The 14,249-nt window shown below is 57.2% G+C and overlaps 1 pseudogene; it reads left to right on the top strand.

Annotated features, from left to right (window-relative positions):
* The window catches only part of LOC147091384 (uncharacterized), a 112,937-nt pseudogene that overhangs the window by 68,330 nt on the left and 30,358 nt on the right, over positions 1–14,249 (top strand).

The raw sequence follows: 14,249 nt of genomic DNA, 5'->3' as shown, positions 1-14,249 counted from the left end.
GTGGAATAAAGTGTGCCGAGAGCAGGAGCAGCGGAATAAAGAGTGCCGAGAGCGGGAGCAGCGGAATAAAGAGCGCCGAGAGCGGGAGCCGCATTACAATGAGTGCCGAGAGTGGGAGCCGCATTACAAAGAGCGCCGAGAGTGGGAGCCGCATTACAAAGGGTGCCGAGAGCGGGAGCCGCATTACAAAGAGCGCCGAGAGCGGAGCCGCATTAAAAAGAGTGCCGAGAGCGGTAGCAGCATTACAAAGAGGGTCGAGAGTGGGAGCCGCATTACAAAGAGTGACGAGAGCGGGAGCCACATTACAAAGCGCGCCGAGAGCGGGAGCCACATTACAAAGAGTGCTGAGAGCGGGAGCAGCATTACAAAGAGTGCCGAGAGCGGGAGCCGCATTACAAAGAGTACCGAGAGCGGGAGCCGCATTACAAAGAGAGTCGAGAGCGGGAGCCACATTACAAAGTGTGCCGAGAGCGGGAGCCGCATTACAAAGAGTGCTGAGAGCGGGAGCCGCATTACAAAGAGTGTCGAGAGCGGGAGCAACGGAGTAAAGAGTGTCGAGAGCGGGAGCAGCATTACAAAGGGCGCCAAGAGCGGAAGCAACGGATTAAAGAGCGCCGAGAGTGGGAGCAGCTTAATAAAGAGTTTCGAGAGCGGGAGCAGTGGAACAAAGAGTGCCGAGAGTAGGAGCAGCGGCACAAAGAGTGTCGAGAGCGGGAGCAGTGGAATAAAGAGTGTCGAGAGCGGGAGCAGCGGAGTAAAGAGTGTCGAGAGCGGGAGCAGCATTACAAAGGGCGCCAAGAGCGGAAGCAGCGGATTAAAGAGCGCCGAGAGTGGGAGCAGCTTAATAAAGAGTGCCGAGAGCGGGAGCAGTGGAACAAAGAGTGCCGAGAGTAGGAGCAGCGGCACAAAGAGTGTCGAGAGCGGGAGCAGTGGAATAAAGAGTGTCGAGAGCGGGAGCAGCGGTATAAAGAGCACCAAGAGTGGGAGCAGCAGCACAAAGATTGTCGAGAGTGGGAGCAGCGGCACAAAGAGTGTCGAGTGCGGGAGGAGTGGAATAAAGAGTGTCGAGAGCGGGAGCAGCGGAACAAAGAGCACCGAGAGCGGGAGCAGCGGAACAAAGAGTGCCGAGAGCGGGAGCAGCGGAACAAAGAGTGTCGAGAGCGGGAGCAGCGGAACAAAGAGCACTGAGAGTGGGAGCAGCAGCACAAAGAGCGCCGAGAGCGGGAGTAGCAGAATAAAGAGTGCCGAGAGCAGGAGCAGCAGAATAAAGAGCGCCGAGAGCGGGACCAGCGGAATAAAGAGCACCGAGAGTGGGAGCTGCGGAATAAAGAGTGCCGAGAGCAGGAGAAGCGGAATAAAGAGCGGCAAGAGCGGGAGCAGCGGAATAAAGAGCACCGAGAGCGGGAGCAGTGGAATAAAGTGTGCCGAGAGCAGGAGCAGCGGAATAAAGAGTGCCGAGAGCGGGAGCAGCGGAATAAAGAGTGCCGAGAGTGGGAGCAGCAGCACAAAGCGTTTCGAGAGCGGGAGCAGCGGAATAAAGAGCACCGAGAGCGGGAGCAGCATTACAAAGAGTGTCGAGAGCGGGAGCAGCATCACAATAAGTGTCGAGAGCGGGAGCAGCAGCACAAAGAGTGCCGAGAGCGGGAGCAGCAGCACACAGAGTGCCGAGAGCGGGAGCAGCAGCACAAAGAGTGCCTAGAGCGGGAGCAGCAGCACAAAGAGTGCCGAGAGTGGGAGCAGCAGCACAAAGAGTGCCGAGAGTGGGAGCCGCATTACAAAGAGTGCCGAGAGCGGGGGCAGGAACAAAGAGTGCCGGGAGCAGGAGAAGCGGAGCAAAGAGTGCCGAGAGTGGGAGCAGCGGAATAAAGAGTGCCGAGCGCGGGAGCAGCGGAATAAAGAGTGCCGAGAGCGGGAGCAGCGGAATAAAAAGTGCCGAGAGCGGGAGCAGCGGAATAAAGAGTGCCGAGAGCAGGAGCAGCGGAATAAAGAGTGCCGAGAGCGGGAGCAGCGGAATAAAGAGTGCCGAGAGCGGGAGCAGCGGAATAAAGAGCACCGAGAGCGGGAGCAGTGGAATAAAGTGTGCTGAGAGCAGAAGCAGCGGAATAAAGAGTGCCGAGAGCGGGAGCAGCGGAATAAAGAGCGCCGAGAGCGGGAGCCGCATTACAATGAGTGCCGAGAGTGGGAGCCGCATTACAAAGAGCGCCGAGAGTGGGAGCCGCATTACAAAGGGTGCCGAGAGCGGGAGCAGCATTACAAAGAGTGCCGAGAGCGGGAGCCGCATTACAAAGAGCGCCGAGAGCGGAGCAGCATTACAAAGAGTGCCGAGAGCGGTAGCAGCATTACAAAGAGGGTCGAGAGTGGGAGCCGCATTACAAAGAGTGACGAGAGCGGGAGCCACATTACAAAGCGCGCCGAGAGCGGGAGCCACATTACAAAGAGTGCCGAGAGCGGGAGCAGCATTACAAAGAGTGCCGAGAGCGGGAGCCGCATTACAAAGAGTACCGAGAGCGGGAGCCGCATTACAAAGAGAGTCGAGAGCGGGAGCCACATTACAAAGTGTGCCGAGAGCGGGAGCCGCATTACAAGGAGTGTCGAGAGTGGGAGCCACATTACAAAGAGTGCTGAGAGCGGGAGCCGCATTACAAAGAGTGTCGAGAGCGGGAGCTGCATTACAAAGTGTGCCGAGAGCGGGAGCAGCATTACAAAGCGTGCTGAGAGCGGGAACCGCATTACAAAGAGTGTTGAGAGCGGGAGCCGCATTACAAAGAGTGTCGAGAGCGGGAGCAGCAGAGTAAAGACTGTCGAGAGCGGGAGCAGCATTACAAAGGGCGCCAAGAGCGGAAGCAGCGGATTAAAGAGCGCCGAGAGTGGGAGCAGCTTAATAAAGAGTTTCGAGAGCGGGAGCAGTGGAACAATGAGTGCCGAGAGTAGGAGCAGCGGCACAAAGAGTGTCGAGAGCGGGAGCAGTGGAATAAAGAGTGTCGAGAGCGGGAGCAGCGGAGTAAAGAGTGTCGAGAGCGGGAGCAGCATTACAAAGGGCGCCAAGAGCGGAAGCAGCGGATTAAAGAGCGCCGAGAGTGGGAGCAGCTTAATAAAGAGTGCCGAGAGCGGGAGCAGTGGAACAAAGAGTGCCGAGAGTAGGAGCAGCGGCACAAAGAGTGTCGAGAGCGGGAGCAGTGGAATAAAGAGTGTCGAGAGCGGGAGCAGCGGTATAAAGAGCACCGAGAGTGGGAGCAGCAGCACAAAGATTGTCGAGAGTGGGAGCAGCGGCACAAAGAGTGTCGAGTGCGGGAGGAGTGGAATAAAGAGTGTCGAGAGCGGGAGCAGCGGAACAAAGAGCACCGAGAGCGGGAGCAGCGGAACAAAGAGTGCCGAGAGCGGGGGCAGCGGAACAAAGAGTGTCGAGAGCGGGAGCAGCGGAACAAAGAGCACTGAGAGCGGGAGCAGCAGCACAAAGAGCGCCGAGAGCAGGAGTAGCAGAATAAAGAGTGCCGAGAGCAGGAGCAGCAGAATAAAGAGCGCCGAGAGCGGGACCAGTGGAATAAAGAGCACGGAGAGTGGGAGCTGCGGAATAAAGAGTGCCGAGAGCAGGAGAAGCGGAATAAAGAGCGGCAAGAGCGGGAGCAGCGGAATAAAGAGCACCGAGAGCGGGAGCAGTGGAATAAAGTGTGCCGAGAGCAGGAGCAGCGGAATAAAGAGTGCCGAGAGCGGGAGCAGCGGAATAAAGAGTGCCGAGAGTGGGAGCAGCAGCACAAAGCGTTTCGAGAGCGGGAGCAGCGGAATAAAGAGCACCGAGAGCGGGAGCAGCAGAACAAAGAGTGTCGAGAGCGGGAGCAGCATCACAAACAGTGTCGAGAGCGGGAGCAGCAGCACAAAGAGTGCCGAGAGCGGGAGTAGCAGCACAAAGAGTGCCGAGAGCGGGAGCAGCAGCACAAAGAGTGCCTAGAGCGGGAGCAGCAGCACAAAGAGTGCCGAGAGTGGGAGCAGCAGCACAAAGAGTGCCGAGAGTGGGAGCCGCATTACAAAGAGTGCCGAGAGCGGGGGCAGGAACAAAGAGTGCCGGGAGCAGGAGAAGCGGAGCAAAGAGTGCCGAGAGTGGGAGCAGCGGAATAAAGAGTGCCGAGCGTGGGAGCAGCGGAATAAAGAGTGCCGAGAACGGGAGCAGCGGAATGAAAAGTGCCGAGAGCGGGAGCAGCGGAATAAAGAGTACCGAGAGCAGGAGCAGCGGAATAAAGAGTGCCGAGAGCGGGAGCAGCGGAATTAAGAGTGCCGAGAGCGGGAGCAGCGGAATAAAGAGTGCCGAGAGCAGGAGCAGCGGAATAAAGAGTGCCGAGAGCGGGATCAGCGGAATAAAGAGTGTCGAGAGCGGGAGCCGCATTACAAAGAGTGCCGAGAGCGGGAGCAGCGGAATAAAGTGCGCCGAGAGTGGGAGCCGCATTACAAAGAGTGCCGAGAGCAGGAGCCACATTACAAAGAGTGTCGAGAGCGGGAGCAGCATTACAAAGAGTGCCGAGAGCGGGAGCCGCATTACAAAGAGTGTCGAGAGCGGGAGCAGCATTACAAAGGGTGTCGAGAGAGGGAGCCGCATTACAAAGAGTGTCGAGAGTGGGAGCCGCATTACAAAGAGTGACGAGAGCGGGAGCCACATTACAAAGCGCGCCGAGAGCGGGAGCCACATTACAAAGAGTGTCGAGAGTGGGAGCAGCATTACAAAGAGTGCCGAGAGCGGGAGCAGCATTACAAAGAGTGCCGAGAGCGGGAGCCGCATTACAAAGAGTGTCGAGAGCTGGAGCCACATTACAAAGTGTGCCGAGAGCGGGAGCCACATTACAAAGAGTGTCGAGAGCGGAAGCCGCATTACAAAGAGTGTCGAGAGTGGGAGCCGCATTACAAAGAGTGTCCAGAGTGGGAGCCACATTACAAAGAGTGCCGAGAGTGGGAGCAGCATTACAAAGATTGCCGAGAGCGGGAGCCACATTACAAAGAATGCCGAGAGCGGAAGCCGCATTACAAAGAGTGCCGAGAGCGGGAGCAGCATTACAAAGAGTGCCGAGAGCGGGAGCCGCATTACAAAGAGTGTCGAGAGCGGGAGCCGCATTACAAAGAGTGTCGAGAGCGGGAGCCGCATTACAAAGAGTGTCGAGAGCGGGAGCCGCATTACAAAGAGTGTCGAGAGCGGGAGCCGCATTACAAAGTGTGTCGAGCGCGGGAGCCGCATTACAAAGAGTGTCGAGAGCGGGAGCCACATTACAAAGAGTGCCGAGAGCGGGAGCCGCAATACAAAGAGTGCCGAGAGCGTGAGCCACATTACAAAGAGTGCCGAGAGCGGGAGCCGCATTACATAGAGTGCGGAGAGCGGGAGCCACATTACAAAGAGTGCCGAGAGCGGGAGCCACATTACAAAGAGTGCCGAGAGCGGGAGCCGCATTACAAAGAGTGCCGAGAGCGGGAGCCACATTACAAAGAGTGCCGAGAGCGGGAGCCACATTACAAAGGGCGCCGAGAGCGGGAGCTGCATTACAAAGAGCGCCGAGAGCGGGAGCCACATTACAAAGAGCGCCGAGAGCGGGAGCCACATTACAAAGGGCGCCGAGAGCGGGAGCCGCATTACAAAGAGTGTCGAGAGCGGGAGCCGCATTACAAAGAGCGCCGAGAGCGGGAGCCACGTTACAAAGAGTGCCGAGAGCGGGAGCCGCATTACAAAGAGTGCCGAGAGCGGGAGCCGCATTACAAAGAGTGCCGAGAGCGGGAGCCGCATTACAAAGAGTGTCGAGAGCGGGAGCCGCATTACAAAGAGTGTCGAGAGCGGGAGCCGCATTACAAAGAGTGTCGAGAGCGGGAGCCGCATTACAAAGAGAGTTGAGAGCGGGAGCCGCATTACAAAGAGTGTCGAGAGCGGGAGCCGCATTACAAAGAGTGCCGAGAGCGGGAGCCGCATTACAAAGAGTGCCGAGAGCGGGAGCCGCATTACAAAGAGTGTCGAGAGCGGGAGCCACATTACAAAGAGTGCCGAGAGCGGGAGCAGCATTACAAAGAGTGCCGAGAGCGGGAGCCACATTACAAAGAGTGTCGAGAGTGGGTGCCACATTACAAAGAGTGTCGAGAGCGGGAGCCCCATTACAAAGAGTGTCGAGAGCGGGAGCAGCATTACAAAGAGTGTCGAGAGTTGGAGCCACATTACAAAGAGCGCCGAGAGCGGGAGCAGCGGATTAAAGAGCGCCATGAGTGGGAGAAACGGAATAAAGAGTGTTGAGAGCGGGAGCAGTGGAATAAAGAGTGTCGAGAGCGGGAGCCGCATTACAAAGAGTGTCGAGAGCGGGAGCCACATTACAAAGAGTGTCGAGAGTGGGAGCCGCATTACAAAGAGTGCCGAGAGCGGGAGCCGCATTACAAAGAGTGCCGAGAGCGGGAGCCGCATTACAAAGTGTGCCGAGAGCAGGAGCCACATTACAAAGAGTGCCGAGAGCGGGAGCCACATTACATAGAGTGCCGAGAGCGGGAGCCACATTACAAAGAGTGCCGAGAGCGGGAGCTACAATACAAAGAGTGCCGAGAGCGGGAGCCACATTACAAAGAGTGCCGAGAGCGGGAGCTGCATTACAAAGAGTGTCGAGAGCGGGAGCAGAGGAATAAAGAGTGTCGAGTGCGGGAGCAGCATTACAAAGAGCGCCGAGAGCGGGAGCAGCGGATTAAAGAGCGCCAAGAGTGGGAGCAACGGAATAAAGAGTGTTGAGAGCGGGAGCAGTGGAATAAAGAGTGTCGAGAGCGGGAGCCGCATTACAAAGAGTGTCGAGAGCGGGAGCCACATTACAAAGAGTGCCGAGAGTGGGAGCCGCATTACAAAGAGTGTCGAGAGTGGGAGCCGCATTACAAAGAGTGTCGAGAGCGGGAGCCGCATTACAAAGAGTGCCGACAGCGGGAGCCGCATTACAAAGAGTGCCGACAGCGGGAGCCGCATTACATAGAGTGCCGAGTGCGGGAGCCACATTACAAAGAGTGTCGAGAGCGGGAGCAGCATTACAAAGAGTGCTGAGAGCGGGAGCCGCATTACAAAGAGTGCCGAGAGCGGGAGCCGCATTACAAAGAGTGCCGAGAGCGGGAGCCGCATTACAAAGAGTGCCGAGAGCGGGAGCCGCATTACAAAGAGTGCCGAGAGTGGGAGCAGCGGAATAAAGCAAGCCGAGAGTGGGAGCCGCATTAGAAAGAGTGCCGAGAGCAGGAGCAGCATTACAAAGAGTGTCGAGAGCGTGAGCCACATTACAAAGAGTGCCGAGAGCGGGAGCCGCATTACAAAGAGTGTCGAGAGTAGGAGCCACATTACAAAGAGTGTCGAGAGCGGGAGCAGCGGAATAAAGAGTGTCGAGAGTGGGAGCCACATTACAAAGAATGTCGAGAGCGGGAGCCGCATTACAAAGAGTGCCGAGAGCGGGAGCCGCATTACAAAGAGTGTCGAGAGTAGGAGCCACATTACAAAATGTGTCGAGAGCGGGAGCCGCATTACAAAGAGTGTCGAGAGTGGGAGCAGAGGAATAAAGAGTGTCGAGTGCGGGAGCAGCATTACAAAGAGCGCCGAGAGCGGGAGCAGCGGATTAAAGAGCGCCAAGTGTGGGAGCAACGGAATAAAGAGTGTTGAGACCGGGAGCAGTGGAATAAAGAGTGTCGAGAGCGGGAGCAGCGGTATAAAGAGCACCGAGAGTGGGAGCAGCAGCACAAAGATTGTTGAGAGTGGGAGCAGTGGAACAAGGAGTGCCGAGAGTAGGAGCAGCGGCACAAAGAGTGTCGTGAGCGGGAGGAGTGGAATAAAGAGTGTCGAGAGCGGGAGCAGCAGCACAAAGAGTGTCGAGAGCGGGAGCAGCGGAATAAAGAGCGCCGAGAGCGGGAGGAGTGGAAAAAAGAGCACCGACAGTGGGAGCAGCAGCACAAAGAGTGTCGAGAGCGGGAGCAGCAGCACAAAGAGTGCCAAGAGCGGGAGCAGCAGCATAAAGAGTGCCGAGAGCAGGAGCAGCAGCACAAAGAGTTTCGAGAGCGGGAGCAGCGGAATAAAAAGCACCGAGAGTGGGAGCAGCAGCACAAAGAGTGTCGAGAGCGGGAGCAGCGGAACAAAGAGTGCCGAGAGCGGGAGCAGCGGAATAAAGAGTGCCGAGAGCGGGAGCAGCGGAATAAAGAGAGCCGAGAGCGGGAGCAGCGGAATAAAGAGTGCCGAGAGCGGGAGCAGCGGAATAAAGAGTGCCGAGAGCAGGAGCAGCGGAATAAAGAGTGCCGAGAGCGGGAGCAGCGGAATAAAGAGTGCCGAGAGTGGGAGCAGCGGAATAAAGAATGCCGAGAGCAGGAGCAGCGGAATAAACAGTGCCGAGAGCGGGAGCAGCGGAATAAAGAGTGCCGAGAGTGGGAGCAGCGGAATAAAGAGCGCCGAGAGCGGGAGCCGCATTACAAAGAGTGCGGAGAGCGGGAGCCGCATTACAAAGAGCGCCGAGAGTGGGAGCCGCATTACAAAGGGTGCAGAAAGCGGGAGCAGCATTACAAAGAGTGCCGAGAGCGGGAGCCGCATTACAAAGAGCGCCGAGAGCGGGAGCCGCATTACAAAGAGTGCCGAGAGCGGGAGCCACATTACAAAGTGTGCCGAGAGCGGGAGCCGCATTACAAGGAGTGTCGAGAGCGGGAGCCGCATTACAAAGTGTGCCGAGAGCGGGAGCAGCATTACAAAGAGTGCTGAGAGCGGGAGCCGCATTACAAAGAGTGTCGAGAGCGGGAGCAGCGGAGTAAAGAGTGTCGAGAGTGGGAGCCACATTACAAAGAGTGCCGAGAGCGGGAGCCGCATTACAAAGAGTGTCGAGAGCGGGAGCCGCATTACAAAGTGTGCCGAGAGCGGGAGCAGCATTACAAAGAGTGCTGAGAGCGGGAGCCGCATTACAAAGAGTGTTGAGAGCGGGAGCCGCATTACAAAGAGTGTCGAGAGCGGGAGCAGCGGAGTAAAGAGTGTCGAGAGCGGGAGCAGCATTACAAAGGGCGCCAAGAGCGGAAGCAGCGGATTATAGAGCGCCGAGATTGGGAGCAGCTTAATAAAGAGTGTCGAGAGCGGGAGCAGTGGAACAAAGAGTGCCGAGAGTAGGAGCAGCGGCACAAAGAGTGTCGAGAGCGGGAGCAGTGGAATAAAGAGTGTCGAGAGCGGGAGCAGCGGTATAAAGAGCACCGAGAGTGGGAGCAGCAGCACAAAGATTGTCGAGAGTGGGAGCAGCAGCACAAAGAGTGTCGAGTGCGGGAGGAGTGGAATAAAGAGTGTCGAGAGCGGGAGCAGCGGAACAAAGAGCACCGAGAGCGGGAGCAGCGGAACAAAGAGCACCGAGAGCGGGAGCAGCAGCACAAAGAGCGCCGAGAGCGGGAGTAGCAGAATAAAGAGTGCCGAGAGCAGGAGCAGCAGAATAAAGAGCGCCGAGAGCGGGACCAGCGGAATAAAGAGCACCGAGAGTGGGAGCTGCGGAATAAAGAGTGCCGAGAGCAGGAAAAGCGGAAGAAAGAGCGGCGAGAGCGGGAGCAGCGGAATAAAGAGCACCGAGAGCGGGAGCAGTGGAATAAAGTGTGCCGAGAGCAGGAGCAGCGGAATAAAGAGTGCCGAGAGCGGGAGCAGCGGAATAAAGAGTGCCGAGAGTGGGAGCAGCAGCACAAAGCGTTTCGAGAGCGGGAGCAGCGGAATAAAGAGCACCGAGAGCGGGAGCAGCAGAACAAAGAGTGTCGAGAGCGGGAGCAGCATCACAAACAGTGTCGAGAGCGGGAGCAGCAGCACAAAGAGTGCCGAGAGCGGGAGCAGCAGCACAAAGAGTGCCGAGAGCGGGAGCAGCAGCACAAAGAGTGCCTAGAGCGGGAGCAGCAGCACAAAGAGTGCCGAGGGCGGGAGCAGCAGCACAAAGAGTGCCGAGAGCGGGATTCGCATTACAAAGAGTGCCGAGAGTGGGGGCAGGAACAAAGAGTGCCGGGAGCAGGAGCAGCGGAGCAAAGAGTGCCGAGAGTGGGAGCAGCGGAATAAAGAGTGCCGAGCACGGGAGCAGCGGAATAAAGAGTGCCGAGAGCGGGAGCAGCGGAATAAAAAGTGCCGAGAGCGGGAGCAGCGGAATAAAGAGTGCCGAGAGCAGGAGCAGTGGAATAAAGAGTGCCGAGAGCGGGAGCAGCGGAATTAAGAGTGCCGAGAGCGGGAGCAGCGGAATAAAGAGTGCCGAGAGCGGGAGCAGCGGAATAAAGAGTGTCGAGAGCGGGAGCCGCATTACAAAGAGTGCCGAGAGCGGGAGCAGCGGAATAAAGTGCGCCGAGAGCGGGAGCCGCTTTACAAAGAGTGCCGAGAGCAGGAGCCACATTACAAAGCGCACCGAGAGCGGGAGCCACATTACAAAGAGTGCCGAGAGTGGGAGCAGCATTACAAAGAGTGCCGAGAGTGGGAGCAGCATTACAAAGAGTGCCGAGAGTGGGAGCCGCATGACAAAGAGTGTCGAGAGCGGGAGCCACATTACAAAGTGTGCCGAGAGCGGGAGCCGCATTACAAAGAGTGCCGAGAGCGGGAGCCACATTACAAAGAGTGCCGAGAGCGGGAGCAGCATTACAAAGAGTGTCGAGTGCGGGAGCCTCATTACAAAGAGTGCCGAGAGCGGGAGCAGCATTACAAAGAGTGCCGAGAGCGGGAGCCACATTACAAAGAGTGTCGAGAGTGGGAGCCACATTACAAAGAGTGTCGAGAGCGGGAGCCCCATTACAAAGAGTGTCGAGAGCGGGAGCAGCATTACAAAGAGTGTCGAGAGTGGGAGCCACATTACAAAGAGTGCCGAGAGCGGGAGCAGCGGAATAAAGTGCGCCGAGAGCGGGAGCCGCATTACAAAGAGTGCCGAGAGCAGGAGCCACATTACAAAGAGTGCCGAGAGCGGGAGCAGCATTACAAAGAGTGCCGAGAGCGGGAGCCGCATTACAAAGAGTGTCGAGAGCGGGAGCAGCATTACAAACGGTGTCGAGAGCGGGAGCCGCATTACAAAGAGTGTCGAGAGTGGGAGCCGCATTACAAAGAGTGACGAGAGCGGGAGCCACATTACAAAGCGCACCGAGAGCGGGAGCCACATTACAAAGAGTGCTGAGAGTGGGAGCAGCATTACAAAGAGTGCCGAGAGTGGGAGCAGCATTACAAAGAGTGCCGAGAGCGGGAGCCGCATGACAAAGAGTGTCGAGAGCGGGAGCCACATTACAAAGTGTGCCGAGAGCGGGAGCCGCATTACAAAGAGTGCCTAGAGCGGGAGCCACATTACAAAGAGTGCCGAGAGCGGGAGCAGCATTACAAAGAGTGTCGAGTGCGGGAGCCTCATTACAAAGAGTGCCGAGAGCGGGAGCAGCATTACAAAGAGTGCCGAGAGCGGGAGCCACATTACAAAGAGTGCCGAGAGCGGGAGCCCCATTACAAAGAGTGTCGAGAGCGGGAGCAGCATTACAAAGAGTGCCGAGAGCGGGAGCCACATTACAAAGAGTGCCGAGAGCGGGAGCCCCATTACAAAGAGTGCCGAGAGCGGGAGCAGCATTACAAAGAGTGTCGAGAGTGGGAGCCACATTACAAAGAGTGTCGAGAGCGGGAGCCCCATTACAAAGAGTGTCGAGAGCGGGAGCAGCATTACAAAGAGTGTCGAGAGTGGGAGCCACATTACAAAGAGCGCCGAGAGCGGGAGCAGCGGATTAAAGAGCGCCAAGAGTGGGAGCAACGGAATAAAGAGTGTCGAGAGCGGGAGCCGCATTACAAAGAGTGTCGAGAGCGGGAGCCGCATTTCAAAGAGTGTCGAGAGCGGGAGCCGCATTACAAAGAGTGCCGAGAGCGGGAGCCGCATTACAAAGAGTGCCGAGAGCGGGAGCCGCATTACAAAGAGTGCCGAGAGTGGGAGCTACAATACAAAGAGTGCCGAGAGCGGGAGCCACATTACAAAGAGTGCCGAGAGCGGGAGCTGCATTACAAAGAGTGTCGAGAGCGGGAGCAGAGGAATAAAGAGCGCCAAGAGTGGGAGCAACGGAATAAAGAGTGTTGAGAGCAGGAGCAGTGGAATAAAGAGTGACGAGAGCGGGAGCCACATTACAAAGAGTGCCGAGAGTGGGAGCCGCATTACAAAGAGTGTCGAGAGCGGGAGCCGCATTACAAAGAGTGCCGACAGCGGGAGCCGCATTACAAAGAGTGCCGACAGCGGGAGCCGCATTACATAGAGTGCCGAGAGCGGGAGCCACATTACAAAGAGTGTCGAGAGAGGGAGCCGCATTACAAAGAGTGCCGAGAGCGAGAGCAGCATTACAAAGAGTGCCGAGAGCGGGAGCCGCATTACAAAGAGTGCCGAGAGCGGGAGCCACATTACAAAGAGTGCCGAGAGCGGGAGCCGCATTACAAAGAGTGCCGAGAGCGGGAGCCGCATTACAAAGAGTGCCGAGAGTGGGAGCAGCGGAATAAAGCAAGCCAAGAGTGGGAGCCGCATTACAAAGAGTGCCGAGAGCGGGAGCTGCATTACAAAGAGTGTCGAGAGCAGGAGCAGCATTACAAAGAGTGTCGAGAGCGGGAGCCACATTACAAAGAGTGCCGAGAGCGGGAGCCGCATTACAAAGAGTGTCGAGAGTAGGAGCCACATTACAAAATGTGTCGAGAGCGGGAGCCGCATTACAAAGAGCGCCGAGTGCGGGAGCTGCGGATTAAAGAGCGCCAAGAGTGGGAGCAACGGAATAAAGAGTGTCGAGAGCGGGAGCAGCGGTATAAAGAGCACCGAGAGTGGGAACAACAGCACAAAGATTGTTGAGAGCGGGAGGAGTGGAATAAAGAGTGTCGAGAGCGGGAGCAGCAGCACAAAGAGTGTCGAGGGTGGGAGCAGCGGAATAAAGAGCGCCGAGAGCGGGAGGAGTGGAAAAAAGAGCACCGAGAGCGGGAGCAGCAGCACAAAGAGTGTCGAGAGCAGGAGCAGCAGCACAAAGAGTGCCAAGAGCGGGAGCAGCAGCATAAAGAGTGCCGAGAGCAGGAGCAGCAGCACAAAGAGTTTCGAGAGCGGGAGCAGCGGAATAAAGAGCACCGAGAGCGGGAGCAGCAGCACAAAGAGTGTCGAGAGCGGGAGCAGTGGAACAAAGAGTGCCGAGAGTGGGAGCAGCGGAATAAAGAGTGCCGAGAGCGGGAGCAGCGGAATAAAGAGTGCCGAGAGCGGGAGCAGCGGAATAAAGAGTGCCGAGAGCGGGAGCAGCGGAATAAAGAGTGCCGAGAGCAGGAGCAGCGGAATAAAGAGTGCCGAGAGCGGGAGCAGCGGAATAAAGAGTGCCGAGAGTGGGAGCAGCGGAATAAAGAGTGCCGAGAGCAGGAGCAGCGGAATAAACAGTGCCGAGAGCGGGAGCAGCGGAATAAAGAGTGCCGAGAGCGGGAGCAGTGGAATAAAGAGTGCCGAGAGCGGGAGCAGCGGAATAAAGAGTGCCGAGAGCGGGAGCAGCGGAATAAAGAGTGCTGAGAGTGGGAGCCGCATTACAAAGAGCGCCGAGAGCGGAAGCCGCAGCAGAAAGAGTGCCGACAGCGGGAGCCGCATTACAAAGAGTGCTGCGAGCAGGAGCAGCGGAACAAAGAGTGCCAAGAGCGGGAGCAGTGGAATAAAGAGTGCCGAGAGCGGGAGCAGCGGAATAAAGAGTGCCGAGAGCGGGAGCCGCATGACAAAGTGTGCCGAGAGTGGGTAAAGCGGAATAAAGTGCGCCGAGAGCGGGAGCCGCATTACAAAGAGTGCTGAGAGCGGGAACAGCGGAACAAAGAGTGCCAAGAGCAGGAGCAGCGGAACAAAGAGTGCCGAGAGCGGGAGCAGCGGAATAAAGAGTGTCGAGAGCGAGAGCAGCATGACAAAGTGTGCCGAGAGTGGGTAAAGCGGAATAAAGTGCGCCGAGAGCGGGAGCCGCATTACAAAGAGCGCCGAGAGCGGGAGCAGCTGAATAAAGAGTGCTGAGAGCAGGAGCAGTGGAATAAAGAGCACCGAGAGCGGGAGCCGCATTACAAAGAGCGCCGAGAGCGGGAGCAGCTGAATAAAGAGTGCCAAGAGCAGGAGCAGCGGAACAAAGAGTGCCGAGAGCTGGAGCAGTGGAATAAAGAGTGCCGAGAGCGGGAGCAGCGGAATAAAGAGTGCCGAGAGCAGGAGCAGCAGAACAAAGAGTCCCAAGAGTGGGAGCAGCGGAATAAAGAGTGCCGAGAGCGGGAGCAGCGGAATAAAGAGTGTCGAGAGCGGGAGCAGCATTAC

This window comes from Somniosus microcephalus, unplaced genomic scaffold (assembly GCF_052327205.1).
Source record: "Somniosus microcephalus isolate GS21.2 unplaced genomic scaffold, FLI_Smic_1.0 unresolved_chr3, whole genome shotgun sequence".
Taxonomy (NCBI): domain Eukaryota; kingdom Metazoa; phylum Chordata; class Chondrichthyes; order Squaliformes; family Somniosidae; genus Somniosus; species Somniosus microcephalus.
The sequence above is the reverse complement of the archived record's forward strand: the minus strand, read 5'-3'. Positions and strand labels throughout refer to the sequence as shown.